This window comes from Sciurus vulgaris (genome assembly GCF_902686455.1).
Source record: "Sciurus vulgaris genome assembly, chromosome: 16".
Taxonomy (NCBI): Eukaryota; Metazoa; Chordata; class Mammalia; order Rodentia; family Sciuridae; genus Sciurus; species Sciurus vulgaris.
The window spans coordinates 33098948-33125814 of NC_136477.1; positions in this window are offsets into that span (position 1 = coordinate 33098948).

Below are 26867 nucleotides of genomic sequence, written 5' to 3' on the forward strand. Positions count from 1 at the left end.
AACTCCACTGCTTTGGGTTAGCATCCACAAATCAGAGAGAACCTTCGGTCTTTGGTTTTTTGGCATTGGCTTATTTCACTGAGCATGATAGTCTCCAGTTCCACTTATGTACCTCCACTTGTATCTTGTCTCAATATTCCATTACCCATACACCACATCAATGGGGCAAGAGAAGTAAACTAGTTTCACCAAAGTGGGCAAAGAGAGTGAATACTTACTGGAAAATAAGAAAATCTACCACAATACTGAGTGTCATTGAAAGACCTTCAAGAAAGTCTGTTGAAATTGTTCCTTGTGTTTTTCTTGTTTTCCTATATATTTATTTAGAGGATGCATATCTCAGTTCAGAAATTCAAGTGTGCATGACATAAAACTTTATTTTTCTATAATGCAACTTAATTCTATTTTGAGCTCCCAATTGGCTGAGTGGTTGAAACTTAACCTCATTTAATCCAGAATGATCTGTCCCCAGCTCTTTCAAGATTGTATCTAAACCCTGGGAGCTTATATATTATCAAAACACATCTGGGAAGCCTCTGATCTTTAAGTCATCTATCTGCATAGACATCTACTGAAATGTTCACCATTCTCTTGTCTCAGAATTCAATCCGTGCAAATAACCACTGAGGTGTCACTTCTATGGCTTGCTATGCACAGTGTTCCAGAGAACATAACATTCAACCTTCAGCACTGTTGTGGTTATCTAGGGTCATGGATGACCAACGTTCCACCTGCCTATGTGTCCATGACTCTCCCTAGGTCTCTGCCAGGGAGAGGGTCACCACTTATTATTGTGTAGGCCCTAGGTAGTTCCATTCACATGGGAAGTAGAGATCAGACACCTTGTCCCTGGTCTTCAAATCTATCTGAGGCTTTAGTGCCTACTGGGGACTTTGACTAGGAAAAAAGGTTTAGGCTTGTAATCCACAGAGTTTGCTGTTTCCCAGATGCATTTGGAAAGCAGGGTCAATTTGTTCTCTAGATTTCTCCTGCTCTTCGAGCTAAGAAAAATTTTCCGACTGTAAGAAAAACAGCTGTCCACTGAACAATCTTTCCCTTTCATCTCTTGTTCTCAACCATGGAGTTTTCCTACCATAGTTCTGTCTATTCTGAAGATGGCGGCCATATGCCCTCTCCTTGTCCCTTAACATGCCTAGGACTTTGGAAACCCAAGCTAGAAAATGTGTCATTTCAGTTTTCCATCAGGGCTTATTCCTTCCCTGAGGCAACAAGGGAAGTTAGATCTTCTGAGTTGCTTGGAGAGGAAAAAAGTATGGGAAAGAAATGAACTACTGGGGAGAGTCTCAAAAATACTTGTCTATTACATTTACAAACTGAGGTACACTGATCATTCTTCAGTCCTTTGACATTTGAAGGAAATAGAAAAAACATCCAACAAAATTCTTCCTCAAGTAACATCTTATTGGTCTTTAAACGGATTGTGGGATTTTCATTGAAATGTGAATTTGACACTGGAAAATAATATTTGAACTAAATAGCAAATCCATTTACGTGATGAAAATAAGGTTTAAGAGAAACTAGAAAGCCGTCTAAAATCCCCATTATTTTCCTTAGGACAAGCTGGAAAGGGTAGCCATTCCCTTTTAAAGGAATGGCAAATACCTGTCTACAGCATTCTTCATTTTTTACCCAAATTATTAAATGTGTAGTTGCTTTCCCCTTCTATGGGATCACAGAGTATTTTTTTTTTTTTTTTAAGGTAGTTTTCTCTCGTGGACTCTTCTGGAGATGTCAGATCAGCCAGAGAGATCATGACTCCCCATTGTCACAAGAACAACTTTCACCCCCTGACCTGGTCCTCTAGTCACCGTGGTTATTCTGTGTGATACCATCTCTGGTTCTGGCCACCTGGACCAAAGTTACACATCAGATTCAAACTAGTCCATCCTCTGGGCATTTGGGATTGAGCCTGTTCCTTGGCTGAATCTGCAGGTCCTCAGAAGCAGAAGCTGGTTTGTGGAGTGGGACTACAGAAGACACCTTTGCTGAACATTTCCTCCTACCTTTGCAATTCTCAGGGTCTTTCTCTTTCTAAGGTGGTGTGTCTCTACCTCGATATCCTCCCATCCTTCGGGCCTTTGGGTCTCTGTATAGCATCACAGTAAAATTTCCTTTTTCATGAGTTTGAGTTTGTCCAATTGTATTTCTGTTATTTGCAACTGAAGATCTTTAACACACACGAACACACTTTTCCTTTTGCTGAGCTCAGTTAAACCAAAATCTTATTTATATCAACAAAGGACTTAATTAAGCTGAGTGGGAAACAGCATCAAGAAGAGCTTGGATAATCACGAGTAGCTGTTAGTAGTTACTTTAAAGGAATAGAGAACAGTGGTGATGATGCATTGAGTCGCAAAGCCCCAATCTAAAATCTGTGCACATCAAACTGCCAGTGTGAAGTGCAGGTTGTTTATGTCAGGGCAGAATCAGAAACAGTTATGCCCCGAGTTAATGATCAGCATGAACAAAGGAAGGGGAACCTTAACAGCCTGTGCAGAGCAGCTGAGCCCTTCGAGGTAGAGGGAGTGCATGGGGTGGGGGGACGTTTTCATTTTAAGCATAGGAGGTTTTTGTAGTGCTTATTATTTTAGGCTCTCAGAATGCCTGCTTTCATGTATTGATATATTGGCTTGGTAAAAAAAAAAAAATCATTAAAAAATAAGTTTGGTCACATGTTCATGGCCATCTGCTTCTGGTGACTAAGTTGGGGGTGCAGAATGCCAAGAAAGGATGTACTATCTTTTATCAACCGAGGCAAAAATAAAATCACAGATCAAAAATCGGAACTTGGGGGATGAACCATCCGGATTTCGCAAATAAGTCAAGAAATGTGCACACTGTAGATCTCTTTTGGATTTGGGAGAAATCTAACTTTTGGGGGTGAGTTTTGGCTGCTTGGTAGATGAGTTCAGACCCATGGATGTGAGTGTCACAGGAAGTGACTATAGTTTGAGGAGCCACATTCAAGCTCTGGTTCATGTTACTTGAGGATAATTTTTCCTTCCCTTGCATCCCCTCTGCTAGCTAAAATAAAACTTTAAGATGAGCCTATTTGAGTACTCCTGAAATTTTGCCTAATTTGTCAAGTACTCCACTGAAAGCCTTCATTTCCCCAATGTAAGCACCAAGTAAACACATAGTCTGAAAGGAACAGTGAACTATGATCACATCACACATGACTGGCCATTAATAGTGCCTAGCAATTAGCTTTTTATAGAGCAAAGAAACAATATTTCTTTTGAACCATGTTTCTGGTTTCTTAAATTAATGGAACTTATTTTTCTTGGGGATGTTCTTGGAGTGTTGCAGTAGAGCATTTTTTCTCCATTCTTCAACTTCAGAATTTATTTCTAATTTAACCAAGTCTGCCCCTGGCCCTTGACCTCACTTCTAGTGGTTACGTTTAGTTCGCTGTGACTGTTGTAGACAAGATGAGCTTTAGATAAAATTGGAAGAAGGTAACATTTGTTGTTGGCTGCTTTTCATCTCCCCTATTAGCAGATTCTTTTCCCTCTCCCAACCCCTGCAAGCCATTTGTGTTGCCTAGGTGACACATCTTAAACAGGCCCAACTTTCTCTATAGTGCCCAGAGACTCCACTTCTATACTCATCTATGAGCAAAACCATATTTATTTATTTCATTGATTTAAAACAAAATTATTGAACATACATTGTGTGCCAGCCTTATGCGTTAGCCATATGAATACTCAAGTAAATGCCATGGGTCCCTGTTTCCAAAGAGTTCATGGTCTAGGCAAGGAGAGAGATGCACACACATGTGTATATGTACCAAATCAAAACTCAGCAATTGTAATGATTATTATACTATAGAAATAATATTCAGATAAATAAAAGGAATGTTACCTAAGGAAATTAACCAGGGTCTTTGGAAATGGGAGGGAAAGGTGGAATTGGGAATAAGAAAAGATTTGGGAAGATTTTAGTTTATCTAAATCAAATTCATTTCAGAATAAGGGTGAGATAACAAATTTTCATATTGGGGGAGTCCATATTTTATTATTTTAAATGGGAAGAATAGGAATTCACTCTCAGACACAGGGGTGAATTACAGACTGGGACCTAAGAATGGCAATTGAAAAACATTTGAAATTGGGTCGACCTTGGAAGAGCTGGGCTATGTTGCCATTGCATTCATATTTCTTTAAAAAAATCAGGGGTTTAGATCATAACCTAAAATGTAAAATCTTGACTGCTTCCTCTTATAAAAACAATGTGCAGTAAAGTGGATTCCTATTTTAAAGTTAGACTGGAGAAGCCTGGAATTAAGTTGAACCACACTGGCATATTTATTGATCTGCTTTGGCTTAGTAGTTCATCCCTTGCAATATAAGTTTTCATAAAGAAGGATAGTAATATGATAGGTTTCTTCAAAAGTCTATTATGAAAATTGAAAGCAACATTTTCTTCCTGGGTAGATTTAGCCTGATTCCACCAGATCTATCAGGACGTTTCTTCTCATGCTATAAGTACTAAAGAGCTTGATAGATTCCATTATTGGTGTTAGCAGATAATGGTGGTGAGCTTACAGAAGCACCAGAGGTCAAAGCAGTGGGCACTGATTGTTTTATTCATGTGCAGAAATAGTATCAAGGAAAAGCATCCCTAGAAAAATGTTATGAAATCTCCTGAATTATAGTGCTTAAGTGCTATATTTACCCTAGTCATTTTGGATATAGAATTCAGTTATATTAGTTAAGTTACTAATATAACTACTGTGCAGCTACTGTCATAGAGAGACCCACAAAGCAGTGGCTTAAATCAGATGGAGGTTCCAGTGTGAGCAGCAGAGGGTTGATAGGCAGCCCCTTTGGACCAGGAACCCATATTCCTTCTCTCCTGCAGTTAGATCCTTTGAGCTCCACATCTTTGTCAATGAAAGGAGAGTGATAACACCTCAGTGTCTTTGCAAGGGTGCCAGAAGGTGATGCACGCAGGGTGCATCTTACCCAATAGGAGTTCAGTTGCTGTTCCTTACATGGACTTGGAGTCATGTTGACTTTATTGTCAATTTTGTCAAGTTCTTTATGATTAAGTGAATGCATTGTAAAAATGTTCTGCTCTTCTCTTCAACCTTATAGCCTCTCTTTTCCTCTCTCTTCTGGAAATTTTCTGTTTCTGCTTTATGTCTCATGCCTGTTGTGAGGAGGTAATTGATGGAAAAGTGTGGTCCCTGGAGAACAGGGTGGCTGAGAGAGGGAATTCCCTTGGTAAACACACAGAGTGAGGTCTCTATGGATTTCAATTTAAGAGGGTTCTTTCCCATAAACTCAAAAGACGTATTTTAACTTGAAACTCCAAGACACTGGGAAGGGTTCCTGCTGTAGGCCAAGTCCACAAGGCATAGGACTTTCTAATTCTATGCTTTCAGCAAGTGGTATACATTTTCTGTGAATTGGCAATTGTGCCTCAACTTAAAAGGTTGACTCTATAACCCAACCTGGAAGGATATCCAAGCTTTCTTTCCAATCTGCTAGGGACACAGCAGGTGCCTGACCTGGGCTAGTAGTTAGGGGCTTGGGCTTATTTGGGTGTGGCCTAATGACCTGAGGGTGGCACCAGCTTTATAGCTCCCTGGATTGGGCCCAGCCCTAGGGAATGCATTTCTTACAGTGTGGACTCTGAACTACTTGAGGAAGGTTGTTGGAAATATAGATGCCTGGGTTGCACTTAGACCCTCTGTGTCACTTCTCTGGTAGAATCTGTATCTCAGTGATGCTGACATCTATTAAGACCTTGCTGCATTCAAAGTCAGCTTCACTGGGAGCCTGTGAGAAATACAGAAAATCAGGCCCCACCTTAGATGTGCTGAATCATAATCTGCATTTTCTCAGGCTCCTTAGGTGACTCTTTTGTACATTCTATTTCAGATGCTCTGACCTAATGGTTTAAGAGCTACTGAGCCCAGAGGATTCCTTTCCTGATAAGACTCTGTGAGATAAAGGGGTCAGTGGGTGGCAGGGTACAAATAGAATTCTTTTGATTCCCTAGTGATGCAGCATAGTACACAGAGGCCCTCTGTAGGGAGCCCAGGACCACTCTGGTGCAGTGAGGACTGGAGGGTAAGGGGTACCAGTGTGAGGGATGGCATCTTTGATGCTCCTGGAGATAGGCTGCACAGATATCCTGATAGGCCCTGCCTGGTGGCATTGACATGGGGAAACATCCTCTGATGGTTTCCTAGAGAGAGACTGGAGCAGGGGAACACAGAATGGCAAGTGCCGGGCGGCTAAAGCCTTCTTCAAGGATGCACGTGGACCGCCCCTGCTGATGTCCAGAAGGAGCAGGGGACCCATACTACATAATATCCGTGGAAGCGAGGGCCGCTGGATACATACTCATAGGCTGGTGAGGAAGCAGGTTTCAGCATTGTTTGGCATATGCAAAAGTGCAATTAGAGTTCATGTGCTCCAGTGATACTCTTTTTCTCTCTTTCTTGCAATGTTGGGGCCAGTGATTCTCAATTGAGGGTAATTTTGATCCCCACAGGACATTTGATGATGTCTAGAGACATTGGCACCTCATGATTAGAGGTCAGGTATACAGTTGGCCCTCTGTATCTGCAGATTGAAAATATTTGAAAGACAAAGTTGCATTTGTACTGAACACGTACTGACTAAAGTTTTCCTTTTTATTACTCTCTGAACAATACAATAAAACAACTATTTATATTGTATTAGGTATTATAAGTAATCTAGAGACAATTTAAAGCTTGTGGGAGAACGTGTGTAAGTTACATGTGAATACTATGTCATTTTAAATAAGGGCCTTGAGCATCTGCAGATTTTAATATGGTGAGGCCTAGAACTAATTTCCTGAAGATACTGAGGGCTAACTGTCCTGCTAAGCATCCTGCACTGCTTAGGCAGCTCCTATAACAAAGGATATCTGGACTTGGATTCCAATAGTGCCCAAATTTCAATAGTGACTAGGATGAGAAACTGAACTGTATCCCAAAGACACATTTACAATGTTACAACCACCACTGGTGATATTTAATGATCTACGATCCAGAGCTAAACTAGCAAAGTGGGTACCCTTTTGGCCAGCAATTGAGTTGTATAGAGCATCATTTCAAATTGACTATTTGTTCTGGTACCTTTGCAGATATTGAAGTTAAACTGATCAATCTCTAGTGGCCAGGGGAGTCTTTGGCCTTTTAAAAATAATGGGTGTTATATATATATATATTTTTTTTTCAAGTATTTCTCTTTGGTGTACTATCAGTTCTGAAAAATAATGGCAAGTCACTCAGCAGTAACACTACAAATATCTGCCAAGCTCTGAGAGCTGCTTTATCAGGGCCCACTATGCAGAATACTCCAGGCCTATCACACGCCCCACCTCTAGGTTGGAGTACAAAGGGAAATGATTGTCTATGAGTCACTTGCAGCCAGAACTTGTTTTTCATATTTAATCAATCTTGAACTCAATAAACAAATTTTATTGTATATGTAACATATATGTTAAATATATATAATTTTCACACATATTACTTTTCAGGAATAACCAGTTATTAGATTTTTAATCTTATTATCAGTAAGTGACATTGAGAGCTCACAGAATAGAGGAAAGGCATAATTGGGGGAGATCAACTTTCTGGACAATGGAAAGAATACACTTTCTAGAGAGGGTCACTGACCTCAGCAAAAACCAAGCAAGAGACACATGGAAGTGAGAGTCAAATTAATTTTGACAGTTTCATGAAAAGAGGAAAAAACTATTTAAAGAGGAAGTGTTCTGTAGATAAAAGAGCACTGGATTTCAGATCAGACAAATTTTGGAGTGGATCCTGGTTTCATAGCATTCTAAGCTGTGTGCATGTGGGCTTGTTCCTTACTCTCAGTTTCCATTTTGTTTAAAAAGGGATAATGCTGTTTAGCTCATAGGACTGTGTATTGGTTAGCGATTGTTCTGTAATGAAAGTCACAAATCTCAATGGCATAAGACAATAAACCTTTATTTAAACCATTTGTGGTCAGTTGCAAAACTGGCAAAACTTCACTGGGGTAAATAGCTTCATTCTCTGAGAACCTCATAATCCTTCTGGAACCATAGTGCCTGAGAATAATTTTTTTAAATTTATTTTTATTGCAAACAAATGGGATACATGTTGTTTCTGTTTGTACATGGAGTAAAGGCATACCATTTATGTAATCACACATTTACATAGGGTAATGGTGTTTGATTCATTCTGTTATTTTTCCTTCCCCCCACCCCTCCCACCCCTCTTATCCCTCTATACAGTCCCTCCTTCCTCCATTCTTGCCCCCCTCCTACCCCACATTATGTGTCATCATCCGCTTATCAGTGAGATCATTCATCCTTTGGTTTTTTGAGATTGGCTTATCTCACTTAGCATGATATCTGAGAATATTTTTTACATAACACTGGCAAGTTCCTGCTTGTATCACATTGTATCTACTAATATCCCATTGATCAAAACATGACACACAGTTGAGACCAAAGTCAAGAGGAGAAGTATGTGGGAACCAGTAAGCAACAGAAAGTATGCGCAGAAAGCAAGGTGTGCAAACCCAACATCCCTGAAGCAGGAAGTAGACTTCCCCATGAAAGTGAGGGGAGGGGGCAAATGTTTATGAAAACTATCTCATTTACCATGTGTTTTCTTAAGTGTATTTTTAAGTTGTCAGTGGATCTTTATTTTTATTTTATTCATTTATACGTAGTGTTGAGAATCGAACCCAGTACCTCACACATGCTAGGCAAGTAAGTGTTCTACTATTAAGCCACAATCCCAGCCCTACCACGTGTTGTTAAAATGATTACATGAATTTATGTCCACAAAGCACCTTGCATAATGCCTGGCACTAAAATGTTTAAAAATGTTATTTCCTTTTTTCTCCTCCAAACTGACTGCACAATGAAGAATGAGGAATGCAAACTTAATTTCAGAGCTCCAATAGCTGTTTTAAAATAAACTTGAATTCTATATTGTGATGAGTTGTGAGAGAAGGAATAATAAGAGGAGATATTGAGGAGCCTAGTGAAACTGAGGAATGAGAAAGAAAAAAATACCTCTTCAAATTTTGAAGGGGTGAAGATGGTTGATAAATAACTAATATGTAATAAATTGGGAAAAAAAGAAGGTGAATAGAAATATAGCCACCAAACAGCAGAATAATAAGAAGTAAGACGGGAAAAAGACTTATCAAGAGACTCACCAGGCTATCAAGGGAACTTTTTCAAAATACGTATATGTTTCTTGTCCCCCCTACCTCTCAAACCTAAATTATACATGAAATTTCATTATTTACCTGGACTAGGCTGGGAAAGAGAGAGGAGTATTCATAGTTTTATTGCCTCTTATCAAGGTTCTATAAAAGACTAATTAGTATTTTAACCATTGTGTGCAAGGTTATTGAGCACACTTTATCCAGAGACTCTGCTTGGAATGGAGCTATTATTTCAATCTACCAGATGAGCAATCATTTTGTGAGAATGTGGTGTAAAGGACAGAGAAATAACACCATGGAATCAAATGAAACCGAGTTTGGGTTTTTCCATTGTATGACTTGGTCCAAATAGAGAAAGAATATTCCAAAGCATAATTCACCTGTTCATAAACTGTTTCACATTACCAGACTGCTTGGGATTCTATGATGGGAAAAAGTGTCCAGAAGTTATTTTCCAGACAATGATAGAGCCTTCAATATAATAATACTCTGTCCACCGATACCTTCTAGGAAAAGAAATGCTTTGGTTAAATCTGACTTGGGAAATCCTTACTAAGATGAAAAGTATTGCTATTTAACCAGGGTCTCCTTATGAAAAGTGATGGTAAATTATCTTTGCCACACTCCATGCCTTGAGACACAAAGCCTTGAAAATTTAAGTCTTTTTATTTTTTTTATTTAAAAAAATTTTTTTTGGGGGGTGCTGGGGATTGAACCCAGGGCCTTATGCTTACAAGGCAAGCACTCTACTGACTGAGCCATTTCCCCAGCCCCTTTATTTTTTCATATTGAAACTTGGAACACAAAGTCTTGAAAATTTAAGTCTTTTTATTTTTTCATATTGAAACTCTAGTTTGCTTTTTGCACATGCCCATCTTATTTTTTAGTCATTCCACCAACAACCAACACATAGTTTTTTAGAATTGGGACAAGGTAAAGAAAAGGCCATTTTTGAAATTTTAATTAGCAAAAATCTAATTTATCTGATGGGAGAAAGCCTAGGAGTAGCAAGCCCCTCCACCTTGATTTTCCTTAAAAAAAAAAAAAAAAAAGACTTGTCCTGACTGGAGAAATGAGAATGTTTTCTAAATATTCAGGAGCTCAGATCAAAAAAGAAGAATTTAGATTATGGTTAAAAAAGAAAGAAAGGAATCTCCTGAATGGTGCTGTAAACTGGTAGCCTGAGGTAAAGAATCTTTTTTTTGTCAAAAAAAAAAAAAATATTATTAACTGTCATGGTCTCCATGGTACCTAGAAAGAGAAGGCCAGAATGCAAGAAATTTTAGGAATTTTTCTTCCACACACCACAGTCCTGCCTGCAGGCCTCTCTGTGGTTCCCAGGCACCAAGATCATTCTCACCCTGAGCTGTCCAGCTGCTCTGCCCAGTTCTGATGAGTCTCCCTTCAATCAGAGCACATCCCTCTTCCTCATTTTCTTTACTTAGGTCTGCTTAGTTATCACTTCCTCATATAGGTCAGCCCTAACCATCTGTCTTAGTCTGTCCAGGCTGCTATAACAAAAAATACCTTAGATTGAGTAATTTGTTTAAATTTTTTAATTTGTGCATTACAATTGCACATTATAGTGAGATTTTTTCGTGACATATTTATATATTTGTAACACAAAGATTGGGTCATTTGTAAACCACGGAATTTATTGCTCACAGTTTTTTAGGTGGGGAGGTCCAAGAACGAGGCCCCAGCAGATACTGAGTCTGGTGCGGCCCATTTCCTCATAGGTGTCACCTTCTTCTTGTGACCTCATATGGCAGAAAAGGTAAACAAGCTCCCTCAAACCTCTTTTGTAAGGGTACTAATCCATTCATGGGGTGGGTAAGTCCCAGCCTCTTAAAACCATTACATGGAGATTAAATTTCAACAGATGAATTTGGGTGGGATTCAGATATTCAGACCATAGCACTATCTTACCTAAAGTTGCTCCCCATGTCCCTTGATCTTCTAAGTTGGCATTAATTTTCTTCATTCACTTCCTACTATCTGACATCTTATTCGTTTTGCTTTTTTTCCCCTCCCAATATTAGGGATTGAATTTAGGGGAATTTTACCACTGAGTTTCATCCCCAGTCCTTTTATTTTTATTTTGAGACAGGCTGACTTCAAACATGCACTCTTCCTGCTTCAATCTCTGGAGTTGCTGGGATCAGTTGCTACCACACCTGAATTGCTTACTTATCATCTTTTCTTTACTAGAATGTGAACACCCCAAGGGCAGGCTCTTTGTTTTGCTCTCCATTGTATCCTCAGTTTCCAAGGTGGTACCTGTGCTTGGCATGTAAGTAGTTATTTCAGTGAATTTTGTCAAATGAATAAATTCTTGCTGAATGAAAAGACATCATTTTTGGATTATTTGGTATAGTTCTAAAAATGAAAATACCCTCTACATGAAGAAGAGTAAACTACTGATGATCACAGTTCTGTGAAAAGTGTATGTATTTGTTTCCTTAAAGGCCTGCTGCACCTACAGGGTACCAGGCACTATGCTGGATACTGCACAGGGACCTGCCATGACTAAGACAGAGTGCTTGCTTTCAAGGAATGACAATTTAGAGGTGGGACAGGATTTCCTCATGTGTTTTCTGGGACTGCCATTTACATAGATGTGACATAAATTGTACCTCCTTAAAGCTATGAAGTATACAACTAATCTAACTGTACACAGCAACCCTGAGACAGATATTTCCCTTTTTTTGAGCTGGGCAACAGAAATGATCCCTAAGTCCTGACTCCAGGTTGCTTACAATGCTGAGAACATAAGTTAACAGGAAACACATAACACACAGCTGGTATACAACTGGGTTTCTATGAGAGGACATAGATGAGATTTCCATTACTGTCTTAGAACATGCGGGGAGAGTCAAGCACGTTTTCCTGACTGGGATGAGCTTCAAGAAGGATCTCTGCAAAGGAGCTGTATACCATTCATATGTCTTTTATCATGGTGATAATTGGATTTATTTCAAAATTGCAAAGTTTTGTTTTGAGACTCCATAGATGTTTTTGCAGTAATTCTGATTTTTAAAAAATATTTCATTAAAACATCTTTGATGGGTAGGGGATATAGCTCAATGATAAGAGTGCTTGCCTAGTATGCACAGGACTCTGGGTTTCATCCCCAGCCCTGCAAAAACAAACAAACAAAACCCACATTATTTATCTTAATTACTGAGTTTTTTCAGCATCTCCTTACAATTTGCACTGAAGGGGAATTGCTCACTTCCCTTACCCTACCCTGGGCCTGAGCACCTCCCCAACCCTACTCCCTCACCTGTGGGCTTCTTGAAGACAAGGATTAGGCCCAATTATTTTATATGATCCATAGTGCTTACTTTCGGATATGACACATTTTAAATGTCCAGTAACTTAGTAAAATTAATATGAAAACTGATTGTAGCACAAGACACTTGTTTGTTCTGCAGATGAGCCAGGTATCATTCCAGAAGCACGAACATGCAGTTTAACACGAGTTATCCTTTGAGAAGCTCTCAGCTGATGGAGTGGGCATGGGCCACAGCATGAGAGGCACCGGACATCGAGGCTCAGGGAGCGGCATGGAAGAATAGGGAATGGGGCTCCTTAAATCTCTCTGACCTCTGGGGAAGTGTCATTTTCTAGAGTTTGAAGGACAAGTAGCATTTCAATGGAGAAGAATATTCCAAGTGTTGTAAACAGTTTGAACAAAGGAATGAAGAGATGACAATGTTGGACTTTCTGGAGAAATGGAGTATGTGATGATACAGCCACAGGGCTGGGGAAACCAAGGTCCTTTTGGTTTTGTTGAGGGCAGGAAGGGAGCATGTTTGTGCAGAGCAGGTGAGTTCAGGAGCAGCTGTCTGGCTGGTGGGGGCAGAACAGCTGTGGTTGAGGAGGGAGGTGAGGGAACCAACAGATTGTGGGAGTGAGGGTGCAGGTCCTGGGATAGGAATAAATATGCTTACGGGTGCATAGAAGCAAATCCGATTAAAATATTATTTCTCTATTTTGATATCCTATATGTGAATAAATTCCTCTAATTATTTACATAGTTATGCTAACAACTCACGGTGACATTAACAAAATCCAAAACACAAGAGAAAAGTCCACCTACATGTTGACCACCCCAACAAATGAGAGATTTCATTGTTGTGTCTTTCCAGGCCTTGCAAGAAAGCCGATGAAATGCTGCCATCTCAGTAATCACAGTGTTGCTAATGATCTTATGGCCAGGAAATGCGGTAGACCCAAGACTTTTTTCCTGGATTCCTAAATTCAAGGTGGTTCTTGTCACCTCTGAGCTCAGTGGATATCATGCAAGGAACACTTGCTTCTCTTTGCAATGCTTTTAGCAAATGCATGGTGGCTTTACAACAAGACCCCAGTGAGGCCTCTTGATGGGAGACGTGGAAGTGAGTGCAGCCAGCTGTATTACAGCAAGCATAGTTGTGTGTGAGCGCCTCGTCAGCTGTAAAGCACTATGCCAAAAATATGCACGGTGCAGTAATAAAAGAGAAGTCAGTGCATTCTACCGAAGTGGTGGCAGTCTTCCTCTCTCACTAAGGAGGCAGGAGTCTTGCATAATTATTTAGTCAGTCCAGCATCTTCTTTTCTTACACAGATTTTGGTGTAGGGAAATATGAATTAAAAAAAAAAAAAGAAAAACAAATAAAAACAGCAACAGAATCCTCAACTAGAAGGCTACATAATAAAGACCCAAGGTGAGGAAAGGACAAGGTACACCAGGAAGTACAATAGTTATCCAGCCTCCAGCATCACAAGTGACATAAATTGTGGCACAGGGGAGATAAATATTTAGGTAATTACCTTTTGGAAAATTATAAATGGTCACAACAAACAGAGTTTGTGAATATACACATGTAAGTTCGTTATACATTTTATTTGTGAAGCACATAATTTATAGATATTAATAAAATCTGCAATGTTCTTTATTTTAAATTCTATGCAATCAATTGATTCTCACAGAATGTTTGTATTGATTTTTGCTAAACTCTTGTATTCATAGCCAACTTATGGTTGCAACTGATGAATTAATATAGTTTTAACATAAGCATTAATTAATATTTTCATTTATGTAAACGAGTTAGATGTAAGAAAGTGAGACAATGAAGAATGTGTTGGAACTTTACACATTCTCTAATGATATGAGCAAGTGACTTCTTAGCTGAATGAGATAATAGTTGTTGAATGCTGAAGGGAAGTTTTCTTAATATTTTATGATGCTTATAATGTAACAGCTGTAGGCATGACACACTTTACAGTTTAATCTGAATTATTAGCATTTTCCCCATGACTTTCTTAAGTCTAGACCATAAACAGAATCATAAACCAATCCCTGGTTTGTAGTGTTTGCTGATTTCCATGGACTAATTATTTCTACCCTGGCCAATTTCACCCTGATGTGGAATTGGGAGGAGTTGCCAAGCAGCACACTTGTGCAGTTTCCACCAGACAGGTACAATAGGTATAAGGAAACTTTGAGAAGACACATTAAATTATAGTAAAATGTAATAAGATAGTACATTGTAATAAAATAAGAAGCTGATGGATATGAGTGTTTACTTAACAATATTATTGAGGTATTATTAACTTACAATAAGTCAATCATACTTGAAGTGTACGATTTCATGAGTTTTGTTTATGGACATGTCTGTGAACTCATCACTGCAATCAAGGTCAGGAGCATGTCCATCTGTCCCCCAAATTTCCTCATGCTTCGTTTCTCTCTTTCAACTCTTCTTTCCACTTCCCTCTCAGGCAACCACTGATCTGTTTTTTTCCCTTTTCATCATTATAGATTAGTTTTCTATAAATGGAATCATGCAATGTATACTCTTGTTTTGCCTGACTTCCGCATAATTATTTTGAGATTCGTCCATGTTATTGTGTGTTCATTTCTTTTTTCCCCCTGAGTATTTCATATTTATTACATCTGCTTATAATTTATTTCATTGCAAGTTTAAATCATTTAATTTTTAATAATGGCTATGTTTAACATCAGGTTGGAAAAATTCCTGGAGATTTAATAATCAGCTCTTTCAAGCTGGTACAAGTTGGTTTAGGCATACTTCTGATGGGTTCTGTGTGTGTATATGTGTGTGTGTGTATGTGTGTGTGTGTGTGTGTGTACATATATGCATGTGTTTATGTGTCTAGCTTTAGGCAAGAGACCGAGAGACTTTGGGGCAGCTACAAGGTTTGGGAATAATTGAAAATAAATGAAAAGGGAAAGAAAATTTCTAAGTTATTCTGTTCTCCCTCTACTTTTTTTTCCTAATCCAAGAAACTGTAGTAAAAATGCTAATTAAAAAAATTACTTTTTGGTTGCTGGCTTGTCGTTTTAATTAATGCATGACTGGACCACAATGCAGCTGGGCCTTGGGAGATATACATGAGGGACTTCTATTATTGAAATTTTCAGGAGAGAATTCTGAAAGCCAGAGTCAACTTGCATATGATTTAGCAAGAAAAAAATGATAGAGAGGGATTTAAAACTGATAAATGGACTCAAGGATGCTGAAATCTGACTGTTCATATACCAGGAGGACATGGCCACTTCTTAATCTTTTCCAAAATTCTCTAGACAGTACTCAGCATCTGTACTGTCAGTATAAAATGAGACTTAACCTCTCTCCTAAACTGTTTATGAGTTTAGGAGTTTTGGAAAGAGCTTAGGCTGTATTTTGTGTCCATGGTAGATTATTATTAGAGATGTATAATTTGTGATTTAATTCTGAGTACTGTCCTTGATAAGTCCTCTGGTAGTGCTGGGACTTTGGGAGGTATTCCATGCTTCTTCTGGGTATAGTAAACTAAAATACTAGCAAGGAGAATAGCAATACTCAGTAATTACTGAGCATTTACTACCTGCAAGGCACTCACCTGAAGACTTTGTGTACATTACCTGATTTAATAGTCAAAACAAACCTGAAGTGAGGAATAGTATTATCCCCATTTTACAGGGAAGGTAAGTCCTTTGCCAGAGGTTATTCCAGGAAGCAGTGGAGAGAGTATTTGAACCCAAGTCTGTCAGATTCCTTTGGTCTTAACCTCCTCTCCTATTCAGCCTTCTGGTCTGTCATGCTGTAAGAAATTCAGAGTAGAAGGCCCGTAGGAACTGCAATCCAGGATGGGAAAAAGGGTCTTGCCCAACTCAGAGACAGCTTGCCTGACTGCCTGAAGAGTGTGCTGGGAGGTGACACTTCAGTTCAGTCAACTGGGGCCTTTAAGACCTTTTAATAGAAGCTTGGAGTCTCTCTTAAGGGCAAATGGGAGTGCCATTGTCAGATTTCAGGGTGGAGTAATGGGCTTAAGGATAGATTTGAAAAACAGGTTGAAGAGGAGTATGTGAGTTAGGATATAGTCCAAATACTTCCTGAAATATAGAGAGGTTATTTCTCTCTCATGTCTCAGTCCAGTAAGAGGTGCGAGAACCAACTGACAAATACCTTTGCTTCATGACCTCATGGAGATCTAAGATCCTCCTATTTTGTTGCTTTGCCATTCCTAAGGTGTGGTCCTCCTCCACGTAGCTCAGCTCTCTTCAGCCAGTGTGAAGTGTGACAGTGACTCACTGGCAAGGATGCTGCCTAGGAGTTTCACACAGTGCTTTTTCTCATGTTTGTTGGCCAGAACCTAGTCATTCAGATATCTGCAAGGAGCACTAGGAGGTCAGGAAGAAAGGGGCAATAGATGCTGGGGGACAGCTAGCAATCTGCTGTGGGTGGAAAGATTAGAGAGTTGGATTTTAATAAGAATGAAATTGTAGCAGCCAAGGTGTGAAAACACAATGTCTTGGAGCAAGATTGTATAAAGAGACATAAAGAGGAGAGGAAAGGCTTAAGTTCTCCATGAAGTAGAATGAGTAAGTCCTGGTTCACCAGGATGTGGAGGGTGAGGGGATGGGAGTGGTTGAGGATGAATATCTTTTGTGCATTTTTGGTTGTGAGGAGGAGAGAGGAGGGAAGTTATTGGTTTGACAGAATTCTTATTCTTAATTTTAGGGTGGGTGAGACTTCAATCTGTTATATGTCAATGGGCAGAACAATAGAGATGGGAAGATTAATGGTATGGGAGAAAGGTGGGCAATTGATGGCTACTTGGAGGTCACAGAGCAGAGGAAAATTGCAGAGCACTGATGGAATGATTTGATTCGAACCAGAAAAGAGAAAGACTGACACTGGCATTTATTTAGTGCTTTTGAAATGCCAGGGACTGTTGTTTAGCTTTATTTAATCCTTTTGACGAACTATTCCAACTCTGATTTTGCAGATCAGAATTAGAGAAGATAAGTAACTTGCCCAAGGTCCCAAGAAGTTCCCAAGAAGCAAGGCATCAGGATGCAAGGTTCTACTTTATGTGGCAATGTAAGGGATAACTCATCCTCTGAAATCTAAGAAGAAACGGGATAAATGAGAATAGACAGAGTGGGCATGGAGGAGGGGAAGAAGGCTGCTGTAGCAAAGACATAAAAACTATAGTGACTTCAGTAAATAAAAATTTCTTTAACTCTCAACAAATACTCCAGGATGAGTTGATGTGAACTGGCAGGGTGGGTCTCTTCCATAGAGCAGAAAACTTGGACCCTTCCATTTCATTGTTCTGTAACCTTCTCCAATGTCCACATGTCTGATGTTGGCTCACTTTCATATTGGTTGTCTAGTCTAGGGTGAGAGAAAAATAGTACACAGGTAGGTATTTCAGAAGTCCCAAAAGTTGTAGATGGCCTTGTTCATCCACGTTCCATTGATCTTGCCCCATTAGACTGCAAGGGAGGCTGGGAAATGTAGTTTTTAATCTCAGGAGACTATATGCCCAACCCAAAATGGAGGGTTCTACTAAAAGGAGGTGGAAAATGGATACTGTGAGATCTTTCAAAGACTTCTGTTAAAACTGCTCCTAGGGAAGTCATATGGCAATGCCTCAAAGTTTGCTGGCATTCCAGATACTTACACAAAACAATGAATTAAAATGAATTTTGAAAAAGATGTCAAAAGATCTTTTGAAGATGGTGACAGTATCAGAGTGGTTACATGGCCAGGGCCTTTTGGGGACTGGTTCACAATTGGCTATACAGTCTCCCTGTTCTCAAGACAGGTAAGAACCAACAGAAAGACTCTATACTAAATTGAAATGAGTGATGCTGGTTAATGGGACAGTGAAGTTCAGAAAAAAAAAAAATGGGCTTTGGGCAACTATTTCTCAACTTTAGTTGTCAATTGTCATGAAGGAATATTGCTAATGTTTCCAGAGGTTTGTTTTCAAGAGAATCCAGAAGTTTCGATTTTTAGGATACAATTTGTTTTTTATAATGTAGTTTCCTAACTTTTAAAAGTCGGATCAAATATTTTAATACCATTATGTGGGCCAAAAGAACATCCCTATGGGATTAAAAACAGCTCAGGTCTGTAACTCAGTCTTTCAGAACCTTATTTTCTCATTTGTCAAGTGGAAGCAATACCCGTCTCAGAGAATTGTAGGGAGGGAGGAAGAAAATGGTGTAAGTCCTGAGTTGATAATTTTTAATGTGTCTGATTTTTTCATGATTAATCTGCTTTAGAATTAGAAAATTCTTAAATTCCTATCCTAGGGAACTTTAGGATAGAAGTTCTGAAGAAGACTAAGAGGGAAGAGTCTAGAAAGTTTATAGGAATTGGCTGTTCTTATTCAGGTCTTCAGAACTATCCTAATTTACATTTCCCCAAATTTCCTTTTTGGAGGCGTCATGGCCAAATGTTTGTATCTAGCTAGTGTGATCAACTAGTTTAGATTAGAGAGGAGAATAATCCATTCTTGTTGGTTATATGCCTTTTGCTCATTACTAAGCCATAATTTTCTTATTTTAAAAATGAGAATAAGAGCTAACTTGCCTCATAAAATAATTGTCATGACTCAGTGAGATGATTTATTTAAAACCTTAATTAGTTTGTATTGCCAAGCATATAGTAAATACTCAATAAACATCAGTTGTAATAAATTATTATTTCTTACCCAAGGGGGAAGATATATAAAATACTTTTCTTATTGTTTTGATTTTTTATAACACTTGTATTTTCAGGCAAATCACATGACTTAGTCAACATCTTGAGTTGTTTTTTTTTCCTCTGGGAGAACTGTGATAATACAATGGATAAAATCTTCAGAGCTATTGCTTGAAATATCTGTTGTGTGCTTTCTACCGTAAGAGGATAGTGTCAGGTGAAAAGTGTTCTAAAACAACAAAGTGACCTTTAAAGAAAAGCAATTTATTCATAAAGTAAATGGCTAAAGAAAAGGTGGGGGAGAGGTCTTCTTTTATATTGCTAGTATCAGATCTCTGGGCTGGGGCATTATTTTGCATGGCTTGTGTTGGTTAAACATATTGTATAAAAAGTTTCTTAATTAAGAGCTGATGGATTCCTGTGAAAAAGGAATATTGAAATTTACTACAGTAAGAGATACATGATCTTCTCTACAAAAGCCCCCTGGGCAAAAATAGTGGATGCAAAACACAAATCATGAACACGTACTTCTGTATAATTACCGAGTTCAGTTTCTTAAGAAAAAAAAATAGACAAATTTCCACAGTTATTTCCAAGTTAAACCTCTTGATCTTCTTTATCTTTATTGCTATTATTATTAGAAGTAGCAATACTAATAATTACTGATGTTATTTTGGTTCTTCCTCTGGGCCATCCATTGGATCAGCTGCATTAGTTTTTATTTCACTGAATTCTCTAAACAACTCTATGAATTACAGGCTATTATTATTTCTATCTTTCAGATGAGGAAACTGATATTTAGGAATGTTAACAGACTTGCCCCACTTAATTAACTTATAAGATGCATTGCTTGTCTTCTAAGTTAGCATTGCATGGCTTCAGTGCTCACTACTATATAAAGGAGAAGCCTTCCTTCCTTCCTTCCTTCCTTCCTTCCTTCCTTCCTTCCTTCCTTCCTTCCTTCCTTCCTTCCTTCAGAATAAACCTAGAGGTGCCCAACCAGTGAGCTACATTCCTAGCCCTTTTAATTTTTTATTTTGAAACAGGGTCTTGCTAACTTTCTGAGGTCTCAAACTTACCATCCTCCAGCCTGGATCTCCTGGGTAGCTGGGATTATAGATGTGTGCTACCATATCTGGTTTAGGAATGGAAAATTCAATGAGTGAAATGGAGAAAAAGAAAAAAAGGCTTAATTTTGGAGCTTTCAGCCTTTTGCCAGAGTGTATCTGAATTAGGTGCCTCATTGTGGGGCTTTCACAGAGGGAGGTATTGGGCTGCTGGGGACTGAGGGGAGAGGGTGAGGGGGCAAACAGCAGTGTAAGATTTTGAGAACATAACATAAAATACTTTGCGACTTTGGCAACCATGTTGACATCTCACGTTCATCCTTTGGTATCCCGACATACTTGTTCTGACTGAGAATGGCTCTAATGATGGATGATGGTAATCGCCATTCTGGGATTCCCGGGAAGTCCTGTTTTTGAATATATCCTATTCCACTGTCATCAGGCACACATTCACACTTGTCAGACTACGTCTGAGAATCACAATCTTGCGATTATGGCCCCCCTGTTCCAGCTCAGTGAGTCCAGCTGGCGGGGTGGGTACTCTCTCTAAGTGTATCAGCCTGTCAGAAGACAAGAACATTTTGGTGACAGCTCTGACAAGCTCCCATTCTCCTGTGGAGAGGGAATGTTGTTTAGGACTCTCTTTTGTTGGGTATTTTATTCATAGTGTCACCACACTTCATTCATGTCATTAATCAAATGGTCCAAATGTCTTTAGTGATAATAATTTAACATATATGCTCACATTGATCGTTGAACACAAGTGGTGGTTTGGATGAACTTCCTTATAATTATGGATTGTTGTCCTTGACCAAGTTAAGAGGAATTTTGTCAAAGAAACTACTTTGAGTATGAAGTTGTTGACCTTGAGTTGGGTAATATATAAACTTGATGCACACTTCCAGAAATAAGAGACAGAAATATACTTCTGTACAATAGGCTGGGAAAAACAACCCCAAAGATTCTTGTCATAGTAAAAGAAAAATGCTATTTTCATGTTGATTCTGGAGCCGTGGCTTTCTAGGTAGTTCTGTGGAAAGGAAAGTGGACATTGGGACACCTTGGTTATGATTTTGACCTGGTCCATGTATCATCCAGAATTCCCTGGGTTGTGAACTGCAGAAAGGGCAACTGAAAACCATGTAAGCAAAAATGGAGTTTATTGCTTAAGCAATCTAGATGTTTAGGGGTAGACCTAGTCTCAGGGAACTCAGAACTGTAAATTATGTCATCAAGACTTCCTTCCAGGGCTGGGGTTGTGGTTCAGTGGTAGAGTGCTTGCCTGATATGTGTGAGGCCCTGGGTTTGATCCTCAGCACTGCATATAAATAAATAAATAAAATAAAGGTCTATTGACAACTAAAAAAGTATTTTTTTTTTTAAAAAGACTTCTTTGAACTATGCCTTCTGCTTTGTCAGCTTTGTTCTCAGACACCACTTGGTGGCTCACAGCATTCTGGTTTCATCTCCTCCCAGGCTCTAGAATGAAAGGGCAAGATTCTTCTCCAACAGTCCTGTGACTTACTCTCAAGTTATTCCCCAGAAATCACTGGTACTTTGACTGACTGGGTCTCATTGGGGCTTCATCTAGAGTCCACAACACTGGGGAGAGCAGGTTAGATAAGATTTGGAGCTGTTCCCAGGAAGAGGAGAGCGGTCACTCAGCTATTGTGTGACCTTGAGAAGATAAAGCAGAGTTAGCTGGGCATGGTGGCACATGCCTATAATCCCAACTACTCAGGAGGCTGAGACAGGAGGATCACAAATTTGAGGTTAGCCTGGGCAACTTAGTGAGACCTTATCTCAAAATAAAAAGGAGGTTGCTCATAAGCCAGGATGTCAGGGTAAACAGAACATCCAAATAAGAAAAAGGGTAGGGGTGTAGCTCAGTGGTAGAACACCCTGGAATTCAACCCCCAGTATCTCACACACACACAAAAATGTAGAGCTAAGAATGTCTATTGGAAAAAATGTATTAAAGCAGTAGTTTGGGGCTGGGGAGATAGCTCAGTTGGTAGAGTGCTTGCCTTGCAAGCACAAAGCCCTGGGTTCGATCCCCAGCCCTGCAAAAAAACAAAACCAAAACAAACAAACAAACAAACAACAACAACAAAAAAACCCACAACACAATAGCTTGTATACTACATATAGTAGCACTAGTGTTTTATCAACTATGAAGTGCTATATAGTTTTGGCTATTTTTAGAAGTTCTTCTAGTATCTATACCTAGGAGTGAAATCAAGTTATATGTAAGTATGTATGTCATCAGCCAGATGGCATCAAATTGTTTTATCAGCAGTGTTATTCTACACAGTCCTACATAGTCTTTAACACTTAGTGTCAGACTTTTTAAAGTTATTTCCCAATCCAATGGAGAGACAGTGTCCTCTCACTTTTATAATTCGTATTTTCCTGATAACTAGCAAGGATAATTTAAAAATATTTATTAAATGCATTTTGTGTTTATTGGCTATATTCTGAGATGTACTTGTTCATATATTTTACCCACCTAAATATTGTGCTGTTTGTTTTTGCAACCAATTATAGGAACTCTTTATATCTTCAGAATACCAACACTTCTTACTTCATTTGCAAATACTAATTCCCAGTTTGAGGATTGTCTATTTGATGACTATAAGCTCATAACTATAGTAGCGTAACTTACCAATAATTCTCATCCTGTGAGCTTTCTACTTTTTGTGCTTAGTTTGAGAAATCCTTCTCCACATAGTCCCTCAAGTCACAAAGATATTTTCTTTTTTATTTTTTAAAAATTTATTTAAATTTATTTAAATTGCACACAAATGGGGTACAACAGTTGTTTCTCTGGTTGTACATGAAGTAGGGTTGCACCATTTGTGTAATCATACATGTACATAGGGTAAAGATGTTTGTTTCATTCTGTTATTTTTCCTGCCCCCATCCCTCCCACCCCTCTTTTTCCTCTATACAATCCATCCTTCCTCCATTCTTGCCTCCCTTCCACCACAAAGATATTTTCTCCTATTTTATTCTAAAAGTTTGCAAGTTTTGAGCTTCATATTTGAATCCGAAATCTACCGGAAATTTCTTATGTGTGTTGTAAGGTAGGTAATCAGTTTCAGATTTCCCATATGGACAACCAAGTGTCCTGGCACTATCTGTTCACTGTTTTCTCAGATGTCCTTGTAAACCTGCGAAAAAAATTTTTTTTTTTTTTTTTTTTTGCGATCTTTCTGTTCTCTTGGCCTACTAGTCCATCCCTGCACCAATACATGTGTTTATGTGTTTTAAACCTTGGACTTAAACTTTACTCGTTAGAGGATGTGACAGGCTATGGCATAGAGTGTGTGCACCTGTGAAGGCTCTTTCCATGTCCAGTCTGCTGCTCTGGTTTCAAGGAATGTTACTAAATTCTCCCTGATGGATATCATTGCCAGTCCCTGTTCTTCTCCATCCACATTGGAACAAAGGCATTGTTGGTTTTTTTTTTTTTTCACTTGTGATATCTGAATTCGATGAAACTGAGTTTAAAAATCTGAGAGAATTTGGGAAGGATTATGTACATGTCTTTGTACTTGTAAAGGATGTGGAAAAATGAAAAATGAAGTGAAAGATCCTCCAGAAACCACAACCTTTTTAGGATGAAGTGTTCTGTGATTTGTCAAGCTGGATGGGTGGAAAAGGGGTTGCTCATAAGCCAGGATGTAAGGGTAAACAGAATATCCAAATAAGAAAAGCCAGAAGGAAAAGTGGCCTGGTGGCCCCTTGTAGCCTATTGCACACTATTAATATTCAGTAAGATATAAAGGGAATAAAATACAGACAGATACATGTTAACTAGGTAGGATGTAGATAAAAAAAATAAACACAATTTTTTGAATGAGGTTTTTTTATTCTACAAATTTTTTCTCTCTCTGTGAATAGTTTAACTATCATTGTATGTATGATCTCAATGTGATTTTGTGTGAACAATACACAATATGATTCTTATCTCCATATTTTAATTTTCTGGTACTACTTCAGTGGAAATGACCACTTTTGTTGTTCCACAAAAAGATTCCTCTGCCTGCAGCACTTGCAAAGAGCAACTTCAGCAAAACATCATGGAGAAACAAATCTGAAAGGCTACCTGCTTTAAATAAGCCGAGCTTATTAGAAAAAGGAGTAAGATCTGGGGATTGCATGATTAAAATGGTGGAAACGAAACTGGCTCAGAGATCACGTCAAGCATGTACTGTCTGGCACTCTGTGTATGCATGTGGTGGTTATTTGATAATAATTATAAATATGAATTGAAGAATGTGTAGAGAAGCAGCTGCCCTAAGATGAATTGGAGCAAAGCCACAGCGAACAGTGTCTGATTAATTAAAATCCCTGGTCCTTGTGAAAATTATCATTCTATTCAACAGAAGCCAACCAAGGAAATACACAGTGAGGTTAAAGACTGATTGTGCAGCTCAGATATCCGCTGTGCTCTTGGCCTTTGACTTCTGCATCTGAACATCTTGACTCTCTGCCATGGAGGATGCAGAAATTGATTGTCTTTCACTTTCCCACCTCCTAAGCACTAACGAGTAAGGAAGGATTGGTATGAGCATTTTGTGGAGGAGATGAAGAATTGGGTTATATATTCCATGTCCCACGGGAAACTAGTTTTAAAGTTTTCTTAAATAACTTTGGTTTCTCCAATTTTGGAGGTCTATCCCTGAGGGAAAACTTTCTCCTTCCTGGCAGCCCCTACCCATGCTGGGCACTTCTCAATTCACACTGCCTTTATTTTTCTTTTCTTCTCTCTCCAGAGAATCTCGAGTTCTCATTATCTTATGCACAGCAGTTTTAGCCACCATCTTTCATCATTTGGTCATGTCCTGGAGAGTCGCACACCCTTTCTAAGGGACTTACTTAGTTTCCAGCAAGTGTATATGAGGTGTGTGTAATGTATTAGGCACTGTTCTAGAAAGATCCAGCCAAAACAAACTACACCCTTAGCAGGATGAAGCTTGCATGCCAATGGAAAGAGACAAACAAAATAAACAAATGAAACAAATGCACAATGATTACAATGTTTAACATGTCAGATAATGATAACAGATCCATTTTTAAAAAAGGCAAGGAAGAGCTAAAGGATTCTGGAGGGGTCAGCACATTTTTAATAGGATTGTGAGGGATGATTTTGCTGAGATGGTGACATGAAAAAATTCTAGGAAGGTAATGGAGTGAACGTTGGATATATCTGCGGGAAGACTATTCCATAAAGGGAAAAGCAAGAGTGCACACTCTCAGGCCTGAGTTCCTGAGTTTCTGGGATGGTAGGGAGACTACTGTGGCTGAAGCTGAGTGACCAGAAATGGAGATGGGGTTGGAAAGATAAATGGGCAAGATTTCAGGAAATCTCACTGTATGAAGATTTTGGTTTTACATTGAGTAAGATAAGAACACACTGGGGGATTGGGGCAAAGAAATGGCATGCTCTGATGTATATGGTCAAATCTCTAGATGACTACTGAGAGTAGACTATAGACTATAAAGAGTGGAAGCAAGGAAACTGGTTTGAATGCTTATCCCATAATCCTGACTAGAAGACACAGTGGCTTGGAGAACAGCAATGGAGATTGAGGTGGTGAAGTGCTGTGCATATTTTAAAAAAGTCTGATGGGAATATGGAAGATAAAAGAGAAGGGTAAAGGATGATTCTAAGGTTTTTGGCTTGAGTCCCTGAAAGAATGAATTTGATGGGGAAGATTATGGGGGGTGAGGTGGGACCACGAGACTCATTTCAGACACAGTAAGTTTGGGATACCTATTAGATATTTTAGGAGAGGTGTTGACTAGGCCCACGATATTTATTTATTTGCTGTGCTGGGGATGAAACCCCAGGGCCTCACATGTACTAGGCAAGTGCTCTCCTCTGAACCAGACCCTCAGTCCTTGGTATATAAGATACTGAGACCCTTTGGATAAGATACTGATGCTCAGGGGAGAGTTTTATATTAGAAACATAAAAAAAATTGAAGTGTAAAAGTTGTTGAGATTACTAAGGGAGATGGTATAACCTGATGATAAGGGATTCACTGCTAATTAGAATATCCTAAGTGGATGTCTCTGCACATCACTCTGGTTGGGCTGCAGACCCATAGACCCTATGTGTGTGGCCTCTCATTTCCTCTCTGACTTGCCTTCTCCTCTTCCTTTGGCTCATCTGTTTCTGACCCACTGTGTTCCTTGCTGTTCCTTGAACATGCCACACATGCTCTACTTTTATGACCACTTGGTATTCCTTCTACCTGAACATCTTCTTTCTCAGATATATGCACAGTTTACTCGCTTATTTCCTTCAGGTCTCTCAATGTCACCTTGTGTATTATTGTATGTATTTCTTGCTGCATAAAAAATGGCTCCTGAGTTTAGCAGCTTAAAACAACAACATTCATTCATTGTCACACTTTTTTTTTGTGACCCAGAAGTTTGGAAGCAGCTTAACTGGCTGGTTCTGGCTAAAGGCTTCACATGAGCTCTGAGGCTAGACTTCAGCTGGGGTTGGAGGGTTCCACTTCCAAGGTGGCTCATTCACATGGCTGACAAATTATTGC